Raw genomic sequence first — 13,317 nt, forward strand, 5'->3', positions numbered from 1 at the left:
GCGAGCAAAGATAAGTTTTGTTGTGTTTAATAAAAAATGGATATGTAAAAAAATACTGAAACACATTCAGAATTTTTATCATCATAGATTCTGCAGCCATAGGCTGGAGAGGACGACGGTTTGACTTCGTGGAACAGAATGCAAGGGCTTCATCGGATAAGCTTGTTTCCAATTGAGAATGGTCGTCATATTCTGACATGGAAACTGACACACATGGTATATCACTGATATTTGTAGACTGTAGATATACATAGATTTATAGATATACGTCTGTTGAGTCGACTGCCACGTCAGAACTTCGATTACCTAGTACTGGATTTTATTGATCAATATTTGATATTTGTGGGTTACTGGGAGATTCTGAGTTCTTTGTATTATGATCAGGTGGTTTCGTACCGCAAGAAGAGCAACATCTCTACCTATCTTCAGGAGACAGTTATAAAACAATCAGAACAGATACATCGCCGTCTTTTTCTGTCTTTTGTAATGTTTGCGTTGCAACAAGCCCTATTTGCACTGGTTGACTTACAAGTTCAAAATGGTTCAAATGGCTCTGAGAACTATGGGACTCAACATCTGTGGTCATAAGTCCCCTAGAACTAAGAACTACTTAAACCTAACTAACCTAAGGACATCACACACATCCATGCCCGAGGCAGGATTCGAACCTGCGACCGTAGCGGTCACGCGGTTCCAGACTGAAGCGCCTTTAACCGCACGGCCACACCGGCCGGCTGACTTACAAGTGTTGTGGCTTTAAGTGCAGGGAAGTCAGAGACGATACTAATATCAATGGCAATATTTGAGCAGTTTATTTTTAAGAGATCAGTAGCTTTAAAGTTATAGCAATTTAAATCGTCTATTGATACAGAGACTTTAAAAGTATTGCCTTGGAACGGCGTCTGCAGTTTGGATGGAGCTTTACTGAAATCTTCAGTGATAAGTTGCGCAGTACATCAAGAACACGTTATGTTGACACAACCTTGTATCTTAGACCTTGCCGGTATTTCACGCAAATGTCTACGAGCCCTGCATTATTTAGACATTTGACTGATGATCTGAATGTTAGGTGTGAAAGGAAACACAATGGAATAAAACAACTCATGTGCTTCAACTTCTGAAATTTCTAAGTGGCTCAAACGCTCCCTTACTTGTTATCCCGCCTTCTTTCATTAAGCGACCAACACGTTTAACTTGTTAAGGAACGTACAGATGTTGCCACCTACCATACGTAAACAATGCGTAGTAGCTGTTACAGCAATAATATCACTAACCATCTGAACGTAGTCATCGGGGAATATATCAGGTACATTCCGGATGAGGATCGCGTTGTCAATGTCTACTGCGGCAGCACGGTAACGGTGTTTCCATATGCGCAGCCCTTCAATTCGTCCTTCAACGTTGCGAGACGATGAAGGTAGTGTCTTCGGCTAGTAGGTTGTGCAACCAACCATGGCTGTTCACTAGACTTGTCACTTCTTTAGGTTTCAGAATATGTTACTCTCTTAACTCCACTGTCAACTATACAAACACTTCCACACATTTACCAACAACAAACATTCCGGCACACGAACGCAGTAAACGAACAGAGAAGATACAAACAGAATATCGCAATCATGTAATCTCGGAAAGTGCACACGTCCGTTCTCTACCGTTAGCCGTAGCTGCCTGCCGAATCCATAAATAGGCGATTAGACTATAGCGAATATGCTGCACTTAAATGCCACGAAAACAAGAGCCGGGGGACTAGAAATAGCCTTTGCTCTTGCTTGTTTTGCTGCATTGTGCTTATGTTTGACATATCGAGTACTTTGCGAAAGATCCGTCGTCACGCGGTACAACGTCTTTATAAATTAGTTACGCAAAAGTAACTTTTAATATTGAAAATGATGATTTCAAAAAAAATGGCTCTGAGCACTATGGGACTTAACATCTATGGTCATCAGTCCCCTAGAACTTAGAACTACTTAAACCTAACTAACCTAAGGACATCACACAACACCCAGCCATCACGAGGCAGAGAAAATCCCTGACCTCGCCGGGAATCGAACCCGGGAACCCGGGCGTGGGAAGCGAGAACGCTACCGCACGACCACGAGATGCGGGCAAAAATGATGATTTACAGACCTGTTTGATACAGCCCTGAATGCAGTATATTTTCAAGTCTTATTTGCTAATGTGGTAAATGTAGCTCTGTTTTGAAATATGACAAATATCCCATCTGTAATCTGTTTCTTTCCACATCCTTCGAAGCAAGTTTTGATGTATCGTAGCCATTATTTGTGTTTTCCGTTGTCGCAGTTCGGTGACGTTTCCCGGAAGCTGAGGAACAAATACTCGTGGCCAAGATGTTCTTACATCATGTCCAATCCAAGTCATCACATTCTTAAGGAGATGAGCGACAGTTTGACAATGATAATGTGGTAGTGTGCCATCTTACTGGAAAATAAATTCTGTGTCCATATCCTGCTGTAACGGATGCATTAGATGATGTTGAAGCATGACCAGGTATGACCAGGTACGATATTCCAGTTACAGTTGTTCAATTGCTACGTCAGAGGCTACTAGCCGACCCTGATCTGACTTCCAATGTAATATACAGCCATTTCCGATGAAATCATTGTACCAATTAATAACAGTTTGTCTTTAACATGATGGCGTACGTTATTTAGTTCTGAATTGCCTCTGAACTGCAATAGTGAATTAGGATTCATCAAATCATAAACAACACTACGCATACTCTGCAACCTTATACGATTGCATTATGACTGTTGGCATAACTCAATCACGCATGCAACCTAGCGGGAACATCGATGACTAAACAATGTCAGGCGGGAATAAAATTTGAAGAGTTACTGCGTTCAGTGATGTATGAAACATTTCTGTTATCTGCCATATTCACAATTAAAGGCTACTTTTGTATACTTAATTTATAAGCACCCTGCATTTAAGAAATGCCTGGGGTACATAATCACTTTCTCCCATCACAGCACTGCGGCTTTCGCCAATAATGGCATAGGGTTCTTCACTTCATATACTCAAATGCATCAGCTAAACCTTCCTCATATTGTACTACATTTCTTTGATTTCACATTCTGTTCCCCTTCCTGAGTACTTTCACTTCTTTTGAGCCTAATTGCAGTCATGGACTGTGCGGCTGGTCCCGGCGGGCATAGGTGTGTGTGTTTGTCCTTAGGATAATTTAGGTTAAGTAGTGTGTACGCTTATGGACTGATGACCATAGCAGTTAAGTCCCATAAGATTTCACACACATTTGAACATTTTGAGCCTAATTTTTATTTGTATTCTACTTCCTTCTTCCCTTAGCACTCTTATTATTCCCATTCCTTCTCATTCTTTTCTCTTGTCCAGTCCTGTTTCTATACACTAGGTAACTCCGTCTTCCGGCCACAAGTGGCCCATCGGGACCATCCGACCGCCGTGTCAACCTCAGCTGAGGATGCGGATAAGAGGGGCGTGTGGTCAGCACACCGCTCTCCCGTTCGTTATGATGGTTTTCTGTGAACCGCTACTATTCGGTCGAGTAGCTCCTCAATTGGCATCACGAGGCTGAGTGCACCCCGAAAAATGGCAACAGCGCATGGCCTCCTGGATGGTCACCCATCCATGTGCCGGCCACGCCCGACAGCGCTTAACTTCGGTTATCTCACGGGAACCGGTGTAACCACTGCGGCAAGGCCATTGCAGACACTGGGTAAACGTTGTATTATTGTATTACTATTTTTGTTATTTATTTCCACTAGTCATAGTTCAACTGTTGCGCAGATCATTATCACATTATTTCTATTCCTACCGGTTTTTGTAGCTCTAATGTTACCTATGTTACCTTTGTAGCAGTACATATGTTTCATGCTTTAGTGTACAGTACGTTTACAAATAACGCCTGAATGATGTAGGAGAGGGTCGGTTGCTAGATAAAATAAATTCTTAACTAAGTAAACATTTACTTAATTTTCTCTATCTTTCTCGGGTTGAAAGCTTTCATCTGTGTAAATCAAGATTCAAATCAATGAAACTACTGTTATCACGTTCGTAACGCAACCATAAGGCGATTTCACTTGAACTTAGGGACAAACTCTTGCTCGTATTCTGAAATTACGATCGCATGTAAAAGACATCGCCTAAGTTCATCCTTTGTCAGTGAATGAATGCTGATACCTCTCTAATTGGAGGAAGTTTGCCCTATATATTGAGCATGAGAATAAGGCATTCGTTTTAACAAAAATGTTTAAATGTGTGTGAAACCTTATGGGACTTAACTGCTAATGTCATCAGTCCCTAAGCTTACACACTACTTAACCTCAATTATCCTAAGGACAAACACACACACCCATGCCCGAGGGAGGACTCGAACGTCCACCGGGACCAGCCGCACAGTCCATGACTGCAGCGCCCTAGACCGCTAGGCTAAGCCCGCGCGGCATTCGTTTTAACACCTTTTACTTCAGCTTTAGAGGGATTCATGTGGCGAATACAGTCATTTCTGGACAGATCACTTTGTCATTTAGGCCAAGAATCGTTTTCTTTTCTATTGAAATAGTGCTGCACCAGCTTACTTTCAAAATACTATACGCTGTTCAGTGAACATTTAATTAATGTTAGATTTTAATATCTAGTCATGAAATATGTACAGCTTATGCTGTACTATATGCTACTATGTACACGCGCTTCTGAGACTGACACTCCGCTCATATGAATATGAAATACTAAACGTAATCCTTTGCCAGGTGCTTTAGAGTGTGCTCCCGAGCCGTGATAAGAAACAACAGGTATCATTTAAACTGTTTTTCCGGCCGGGACTCGTACTTGAACTGTTCCCTTTGAAACACGGATTCACTGATTGATCCAGACACTACTTACAATCATCTTCACAGTTTCAGCATTTCTGTAATTCTCAGGGCGTCCAAAGGCTTCCTGTCTTCAAGATGAGTCGTTCTAAAAATGAACTTCACTACAGGCCTCGTAAATCGCTGGCGTCAATCTGTTGTATAATTATGGGACACCTTTTGTGTTCGCATTGTATGGCCTTTCTGGGAGCTGGAAATGTGCTCTGTAGGTCTCAGTAATATTATGGAAGGCAGCTAGCTCTGTTTATCTATAAGCTCTAGATGGAAGCAGACAGCAACATGCCGTGCTCCTGCCCTTGCGGTTGGTGTTCGATGCCCTTACGCATTATGACCTAAAGAACAAAATGCGAACTTATGGAATATCAGACAACTTTTGTGATTCTGCAGAAGAGTTCCCAGACACTTGAAATGGGTCAGTTGGGTACTTTTCATTGATAGTAGACATACTTGGCATCTTAGTGTACTCACGGTGTTAATTTCACTTTATACATCACTTGGTCGAAGTAATACAGAACCTCTGGAAACGGAATGAGATAATCTGTTTATTTGTTCACCTTGCAAAGCCCGTAGATTTCCTAATCTGTCTGTGGGTGCATGGCTGTGAGAATTAGAGCGTTTCAAATATTAGAACGGAATGTGCAGAGTTTAGCCCTCAGAGAAGGAAAACTGGGGGAAAAATTCGTATAACCGCAAAATTTTTACAGTGGTATGGAGAGTGTAACATGCTAAAAATTCTGAGCGGTGAGGTGGAAGAGTAGGTGTTAGGGGCGTTTAATGTTCAGTTTATTAAGTGTTTGTTGACTATATCGAAAATTACGGCTTCTAGCGATAAAGTTTCCCGGTACTATAAATTATACTACATTAAATTTCCTACGGGAAATCTACTATTCATTTTTTCTGTAGGACTAATGGTCTCCGAGTTGCACGGGACGCAAGAATAGCAGATTGTTATAAATAATGTTCTAAAGGTATAAAAGTACTGTATATCGTTAAATAATGAGGGTTATGAACAAATATTACATGTTTGCATCACATATAAGAGCAGTGAAATCGTCTCCATGGGTAAATTGTGTTCTGGGGAGAGGGTCGTGTAACAGGTTGGAAAGGCGGGATTGGAGGCTAGAAGCAGAAGAGAAGGGAAGTCGTCGGATTGTGGTCATGCACTACTGTAGTGGGTTGGTCTGCTAAATTAAGAATGAGCAGGCAATTCTCCTTTGTCTCTACCTTACTTTGTCATAAGACACAATTTCTGAGTGTTCCACGCAGTTATACTCACCTCCATGCAGCTCGTACTATGAATCACTAGCGATGCAGTAAACGATATGCCGTGAGGTGTGTATTTTCCATGAAGTGCGTTACCACTATATGGAATACGGATATGAACTACTAATAATACAAACTTAAGAAAAGCAAATCTCTGCACTCTGTTCTATAATGCTAGAGTGAACCCTGCATTTGGGAGTAACAGAAAGCAGAAAATGTCGCTATACTGTCAAGAAGTGGGCTAGGTCGATACGTCACAGTATTGTTGTTGGCACGTCGGCTTTATAAGAGAAACCTGCACCCACAACCCAAGGGATAAATGACCGTATGCATGGGTGCATCCAGTGGCACTTTACGCCTTCATCTCTGTAAGTATATGTCAGGTAGAAGTGAGCGGTCGTCTCAAAGTACAGACGAAGGTATTTGTATTTTGTAGCTCAACTCACGACTGCGTCTAATTCATTTATTTGAGTTTGCAGTAAGTAGGGAAGTGATTCGCAAACCCCTTTTATATTACTTGGTTTTTATATGATTTCTAGAGCTTGGATGCGTCTCTGAATGGTACATTTTAGTCTTTCAGGTCAACCACCACATGTGAGCCGATTTTCAAACTACTGAAGTGTTAAGACCTATCGTATAGCTAAATTGCTTACATTTCTTTCCACTAGTCAGAGTATGAAACCATGCGTGATAATTCAATACGTTTTCACAGAATAGTCTTTGTCTCTACTTGGGTAGCCTTTTGTCCACTGTCCCACAATGTGTCCTAAATCTTAATGCTGCTATTAAATCAAGTGTTTCATATTGTACATCTCAAAATAATGCAGCTAATGAATACCTTTAAGTGTACAGAACTTCTATCCCTTACCGATATTTTGCAATTTCTTATGATAGACTAACTTCTGTCTGCTAGCCCATTGTGTGTCCTGCATCTTAATGCTACTAGTAATTATATGGCTAAATAATACCTGTATGTGTACAGAATTTCTCTCCATTACCGCAATTTGCTATTATTTTATAGTAGACCAACTTTTGTTGGCTGGCCAACCACGTGTCCCAAAACTTAACGCTACTATTAATTGACATGGTTCATATTGCAGATCTCAAAATAATGAGGCTATTGAATGTGTTGTGCAGAGAATATCAGTCCATTACCAAATTTTGCATTTTTTGTTGGTTAAATAGTTTTTGTCTGATATCTCCTTGTGTAGACTATATGTACCGGTACTGTCGTTCCTAAGACTGTGGAGTAGGGTATACTGACGAGCACTTTGGGGTAGCTGTTGTGACAATAACGCAACTAATTCAATGCAGATGGCGTACTGTATACTGATATAAGCAGTCCTGTTTACTGCGTCAGTACTGTAGTAGGCTGCAGCCTATATTTTTGCAGGTTGAAGTGCTAACGTCGATTAGCCCTAAACAAATGGAGTTCTTCCCGGTGATGTAACTTGTAGACATGTTTTCGTGTGTGGGCAACCAAATGGAAGTAACAAAGAAGCGGAAAGTTTGTACAGGACCAAATATCTGTGTAGAAGGCATCCGGATTACGCCATGCCTAAAAGTCTGTCCCAAAGATTAAGTGAACAGGGCGAGTGATACCACAGTACACTAGCCGAGTAGGACGAAGAAGTACAGGGTTTTTCGACATAGAAGATGCAATAGTTTCTCTAGGAGATGCGGCGCTTGCGAGCAGCAATCGATCAGTTGCATGCGAAATGAAAGTTTCGTTGAGTAGAGTGTGTCAAGTATTACCGAAAATGCAGGTACACTCTTTCCGTCTACAGACAGTGCTTTCTTTGACTCCTTCTACCTTTTAACCTCGTGTCGTGTTGAGCCAATGGTTATTGCAGCACCTTACAGTCGATCCTCAATTTCCTCCACAAGTAATTTTCACAGATGACGCTTGTTTTACCAGATACGGAATGCTATACAGTCGCAATAGATCGTTGCGTCTCAGCCAGGTCCAATCATCAACTTTGGACGAAGGTATTACCTGGATGCCACAGTGTGGTGGATGACGACTCTGTAGACTGAGATATGCTATTGTACTTTCAATGGAACGAGAGGGAGAGTGTCTCCTGGGATGCTTAGAAGAGGTGATGTTGGAAGTTGCGTCTCAGGCCAGGTCCAATCATCAACTTTGGACGAAGGTATGACTTGGATGCCACAGTGTGGTGGATGACGGCGCTGTAGACTGAGATTTGCTATTGTACTTTCAATGGAACGAGAGGGAGAGTGTCTCCTGGGATGCTTAGAAGAGGTGATGTTGGAAAGGAGAGGAGAAGTTTTTAGACTTCGTAGGAAGGGTATAAGGATGCAAACGCCTGTAGATACGAACTAACACCACTTTATTTCTTAATAGTTCAAGGGTATTCGGAGAGGTCTTTCACAATGATTTTCTATCTTTACACTTCAACGATTATACTCCACTACTTATATGTTAGCCCTTTTCAAGCTTCTCCCAGTTCCTGAGTTCTACCTCTCACTAACAGAGAAGAGTTCTCTGCTTGCAACTCATTAAGGCAGCGCACAATCAAATACTCTAACCTATATTAGGGACGCGTGCAAGGTTGCGCTCGTTCCTTCCTATATTCTGACAAACAGTCGTTTCGACCCACTTAATTAGAATTTATTCACACGAGGGAACAAGTATAAGGTAACACTTGTTTCCCTGTATAGTCTGTCAGACGGAAAATGATAACTATTATTCGTTGCTACTGAAAGAGGCAAACTCTACAGAGCTTATTCTTTACTAACAGGCAGATAACTCTAGGTAATACTCATTACAGGATTCTTATTGGAATATCATTTAGATTCCCTCGGATGTGATTAGACTCCTCTTATATGTTACTGCAGCAGCATCGATGTGTCACTTTACAGTGACTGAGTCCAACGACTCATCTGACCAGCGTTGTTATCCCTGGATGCTTATGAACGTCTTTTTAATGAAAGGAATCTTTGCGGAGGCCTCTTGGGCAATCTGGAAACGCCCCACCTCAGTTTGTCAGCACGTGCGAGTCTTACGTTGGCCAGCTGGCTGCTGTTACATACAGCCTGTTTTTCTAGGACAGTGGCCGTGACAGTGGCGTACCGTTCTCGCCTCCGTGCTGAGAATTATGTTCGCTCTGCTTTCTGCTGGCCATATTCTACCCGTATCATTTCGTCCTGACACCATGCTTGTGCGTTGCCTTAATATTACTCGTAATAATGTCTCTCTCTTTGTCTCATATGCCTGGGACTTCTAATGTAACCAAAATTTGCTAGCCAGGACCTCTTACTTGACAGCAATGACACCTCTTATATAAATAAAATTTGGCACCAAAGAAAAGTCATAACTGGGCTGATGACAATACCCAAGGTACACATGTGAAGAACAATCAACACAGATTACTAGTCAACGTGTGGACAGACACAGTCAATTATGTATTAAGCCCCACCGCACTTTGGACAAAGGGTTCTGAACACCTGACTCAGACATTCCTCGAAAAGTGGATAGTCAGAGGAGATCTACTTTCGTAGCCAGCACGTTCACCCGATCACGCCCCGATTGATATCTTCTTTTGGGGCCGCGTGAAAAGTCTTGTGTACGAGACGCCTGTCGAGTCTGAATAGAATCTCCTGGCATGAACTCTCGGTGCCTCCGACATTGTTCACAGAGACCGGCGATATTAGAAAGCTCTGAAAATAACTTTGTGAGACGATAACATGCCTGCATAGATGCTGGGGGTCGACCTTTTTAACGACTGTTATATATGGAGCAGCTTGTGAAACTTGTTGAGATAAATGCAATTTACTTTTACTATACCGTAGGCTTAGGATTTTCGGGCTCTCTGACATCAAGTTACGAGCACCGTTACTATTCTAACTACGGGAGAAATTGTCTGTGGGTGTAAGAGAGAAAAGAGGGGGAATTCTCTACGTCACAATTCCGGGACCTTGGTCTGACAACGCTAAGGCGGCACTTGAGTAGATTTGTGATTATACATTTTGACTCGATTTTTTAAGGACTAGGGTCCTTTACATCAAATTAATACATTTATTCTTCTCCTTCATCCCAGAAAGTTTGTAACATTGTCACGGAATCACACAGTATATTATGAGATTTTTTAACGAGATGGAAATGAGTGGTAATGACCGTGACATGAGTGGAAGAACGTAAAATTTATATGAAGTTATCACCAGAACGACACTCCACGAGAAGAGGGACAACAGCCTTTCACACTGACACCTATCACCTCATACTTAATGAGCAAAATTGGTCGAATATTAAAGTTCTGTTACTGTTTACGACATATGACCTGCCAAATTACGCCCGTAGCTCGACGAGTGTGGATGATGTTGTTGTATAAAAGTCAGTCGCTGTAAAATGCAGGAAGACCTGCTGAGCCTCAAATCTTGGAGTGGAAATGGATAGTCGAACTCAACGCAACTACCGTTGCAAGTAAAGAAGCAAAATTTTTGAATATTATTTAAATACTTGATTGATGAGCAGTCACTGCAATCTTTCACAATCATTAAATGCCTAGGACTAAGAGTCTGCAACGATTTACAGCGTAACAACTACATATAACTAGTTGCAAGAAAGGCAGATGTCAGTCTGATGAGGTCATCAGTCTCCTACTCACTTTCCAGAACAAATGGTTCAAATGGCTCTGAGCACTATGAGACTTAACATCTGAGGTCATCAGTCCCCTAGAACTTAGAACTACTTAAACCTAAGGACACCACACACATCCATGCCCGAGGTAGGATTCGAACCTGCGACCGTAGCGGTCACGCGGTTCCAGACTGTAGCGCCTAGAGCCGCTCGGCCACCCGGGCCGGCTTTCCAGAACAGAAACAGTGTACCCAATTTGCCTGCGTATGGAGTAAATTCTGTTTGCAATTGTTATAAAACATGCTAATGGTGCATAGCGTGTATATGAGGTGGAATATGGGAACCAGTCCGGTATTCAAGTAGTTGGATGTCGGAAACCGCCTAGAAACCACATCCAGGCTAGCTGGCACACCGATCATTCGTCGTTAATCCGCAGTGCGGATTTTATCTGAGGCCTACATACACTATGCGACCAAAAGTATCCGGACACCTGTCTGAAAATGACTTACAAGTTCGTGGCGCCCTCCATCGGCAGTGCTGGAATTCAATTTACACTTAGCCTTGAAGACAGCTTATACTCTCGCAGGAATACGTTCAATCAAGTGATGGAAGGTTTCTTGGGCAGCCCATTCTTCACTGAGTGCTGCGCTGAGAAGAGGTATCGATGTCTGTCGGTGAGGCCTGCCACGAAGTCGGCGTTCCAAAACATACCAAAGGTGTTCCATAGGATTCAGGTCAGGATTTTGTGCAGGCCAGTCCATTACAGGGATCTTATTGTCGTGTAACCACTCCGCCACAGGCCGTTCTTTATGAACAGTCACTCGATCGTGTTGAAAGATGAAGTCGCCATCCCCGAATTGCTCTTCAACAGTGGGAAGCAAGAAAGTGCTTAAAACATCAGTGTAGGCCTGTGCTGGGATAGTGCCACGCAAAGCAACAAGGAGTGCAAGCCGCCTCCATGAGAAACACGACCATACCATAACACTACCGTCTCCAAATTGTACTGTTTGCATTACATACACTGTAAGATGACGTTCACTGGACATTCGAAATACTCACACCCTACAATCGGTTCGCCACATTGTGTACCGTGATTCGTCTCTTCACACAACGTTTTTCCACGGTTCAATCGTCCAATGTTTACTCTCCTTACACCGAGCGAGGCGTCGTTTGGCATTTACCGGCGTGATCTGTGGCTTATGAGCAGCCGTTCGAGCATGAAATACAAGTTTTCTCACCTCCCGCCTACCTGTCGTAGTGCATGCAGTGGATCCTGATGCAGTTTGGAATTCCTGTGTGATGGCCTGGACAGATGTCTGCCTATTACTCATTGCGACTCACTTAAACTGTCGGCGGTCTCTGTCAGTCAATAGACGAGTTCGGCCTGTACGCTTTTTTGCTGTACGTTCCCTTACACGTTTCCACTTCACTATCACATCGGAAACAGAGGACCTAGGGATGTTTAGGAGTGTGTAAATGTCTCGTACAGACGTATGACAGAAGTGACACGCAATCATCTGTCCACGTTCGAAGTTCGGGAGTTCCGCAGAGCGCCCCATTCTGCTCTCTCCCGATATCTAATGACAACTGAGGTCGCTGACATGGAGTACCTGGCAGTAGGTGGCAGCACAATGCACGTAATACGAAAAACGTATGTTTTTGGGGATGTCCGGATACTTTTGGTAACATAGTGTACCTCCACGCCCCCTAGGCGGCCGAGATAACGTGAGCGGATAACCAGGCCGATATGTCAAACTCTAATTAATTCTATGAAACATTCGGGAATACAAATCATCTACGGAGGACGCAGCCTAAAACTTTCCTGGTAGGATTGATGGACGAGATAGAGTAGATCCAGAGAAGAGCAAACCGACATTCCCTCTGACACACAGCGTTGCACCGTCGTGCAGCCCAGTGGTCGCTGTAAGATGCCCAGAGCTTGCTGTTACAGGGCTACCTGCCCTTACCTGCCTCCAGATCGAAAAGCCCGGGGTCACCAAACTCATACTCAGCGAAAGCTGACTGAACTCCATGACGTGCTAAAAATTTCGCACGAAGAAGGAGGCACTTGTGGCTTATAGATTGCCACCTGCCCATCCATATGACGAACCGTGATGCCCATGGCACGCAGGATAAAATTTGTTGTAACTTCACTTGATGGCAACCAATAAAACCTCGTTGCGTATTAGGCTGCTCGCCTAATATGGAGCATCTGATGTTTTCGGGTGATGGATGTGGTGCTCTGCTTCTTATAAGATTATCTGACTGCTATACGTGCCGGCAAATGGTGACTCCTGTCTGCGTCACACTTGACAGCCGGCTACCGGGCCCCGAATGGTACATGTTCCACTACGGTGACGTAAAAAATACCATTACTGCTTTCGTCGATACAAGTAAAGAAGAGTCATTCGTTCTTACATGTCCAGAAATCTCCCAATTACTTCTATCGTAGGAAACTGAAGAGATATTTTTCTAGCAAAGAACTTGCCGTAAACTTTGCACCGTGCGACAGTCGTCCCCGATGCCTGCCAGACGGTAGAACTTGTTCCGTGTGACACTGAGTTAATGGCAGAAAAAGGAGTGAGC

General features: G+C 43.0%; 1 pseudogene; it reads right to left on the minus strand.

Moving 5' to 3' along the window:
• Positions 1-3,589: 3,589 nt before the first annotated feature.
• LOC124557367 lies at positions 3,590-3,707 on the minus strand (annotated as a pseudogene).
• Positions 3,708-13,317: the final 9,610 nt, after the last annotated feature.

This window comes from Schistocerca americana, chromosome X, assembly GCF_021461395.2.
Source record: "Schistocerca americana isolate TAMUIC-IGC-003095 chromosome X, iqSchAmer2.1, whole genome shotgun sequence".
In the NCBI taxonomy this organism is placed as follows: Eukaryota; Metazoa; Arthropoda; class Insecta; order Orthoptera; family Acrididae; genus Schistocerca; species Schistocerca americana.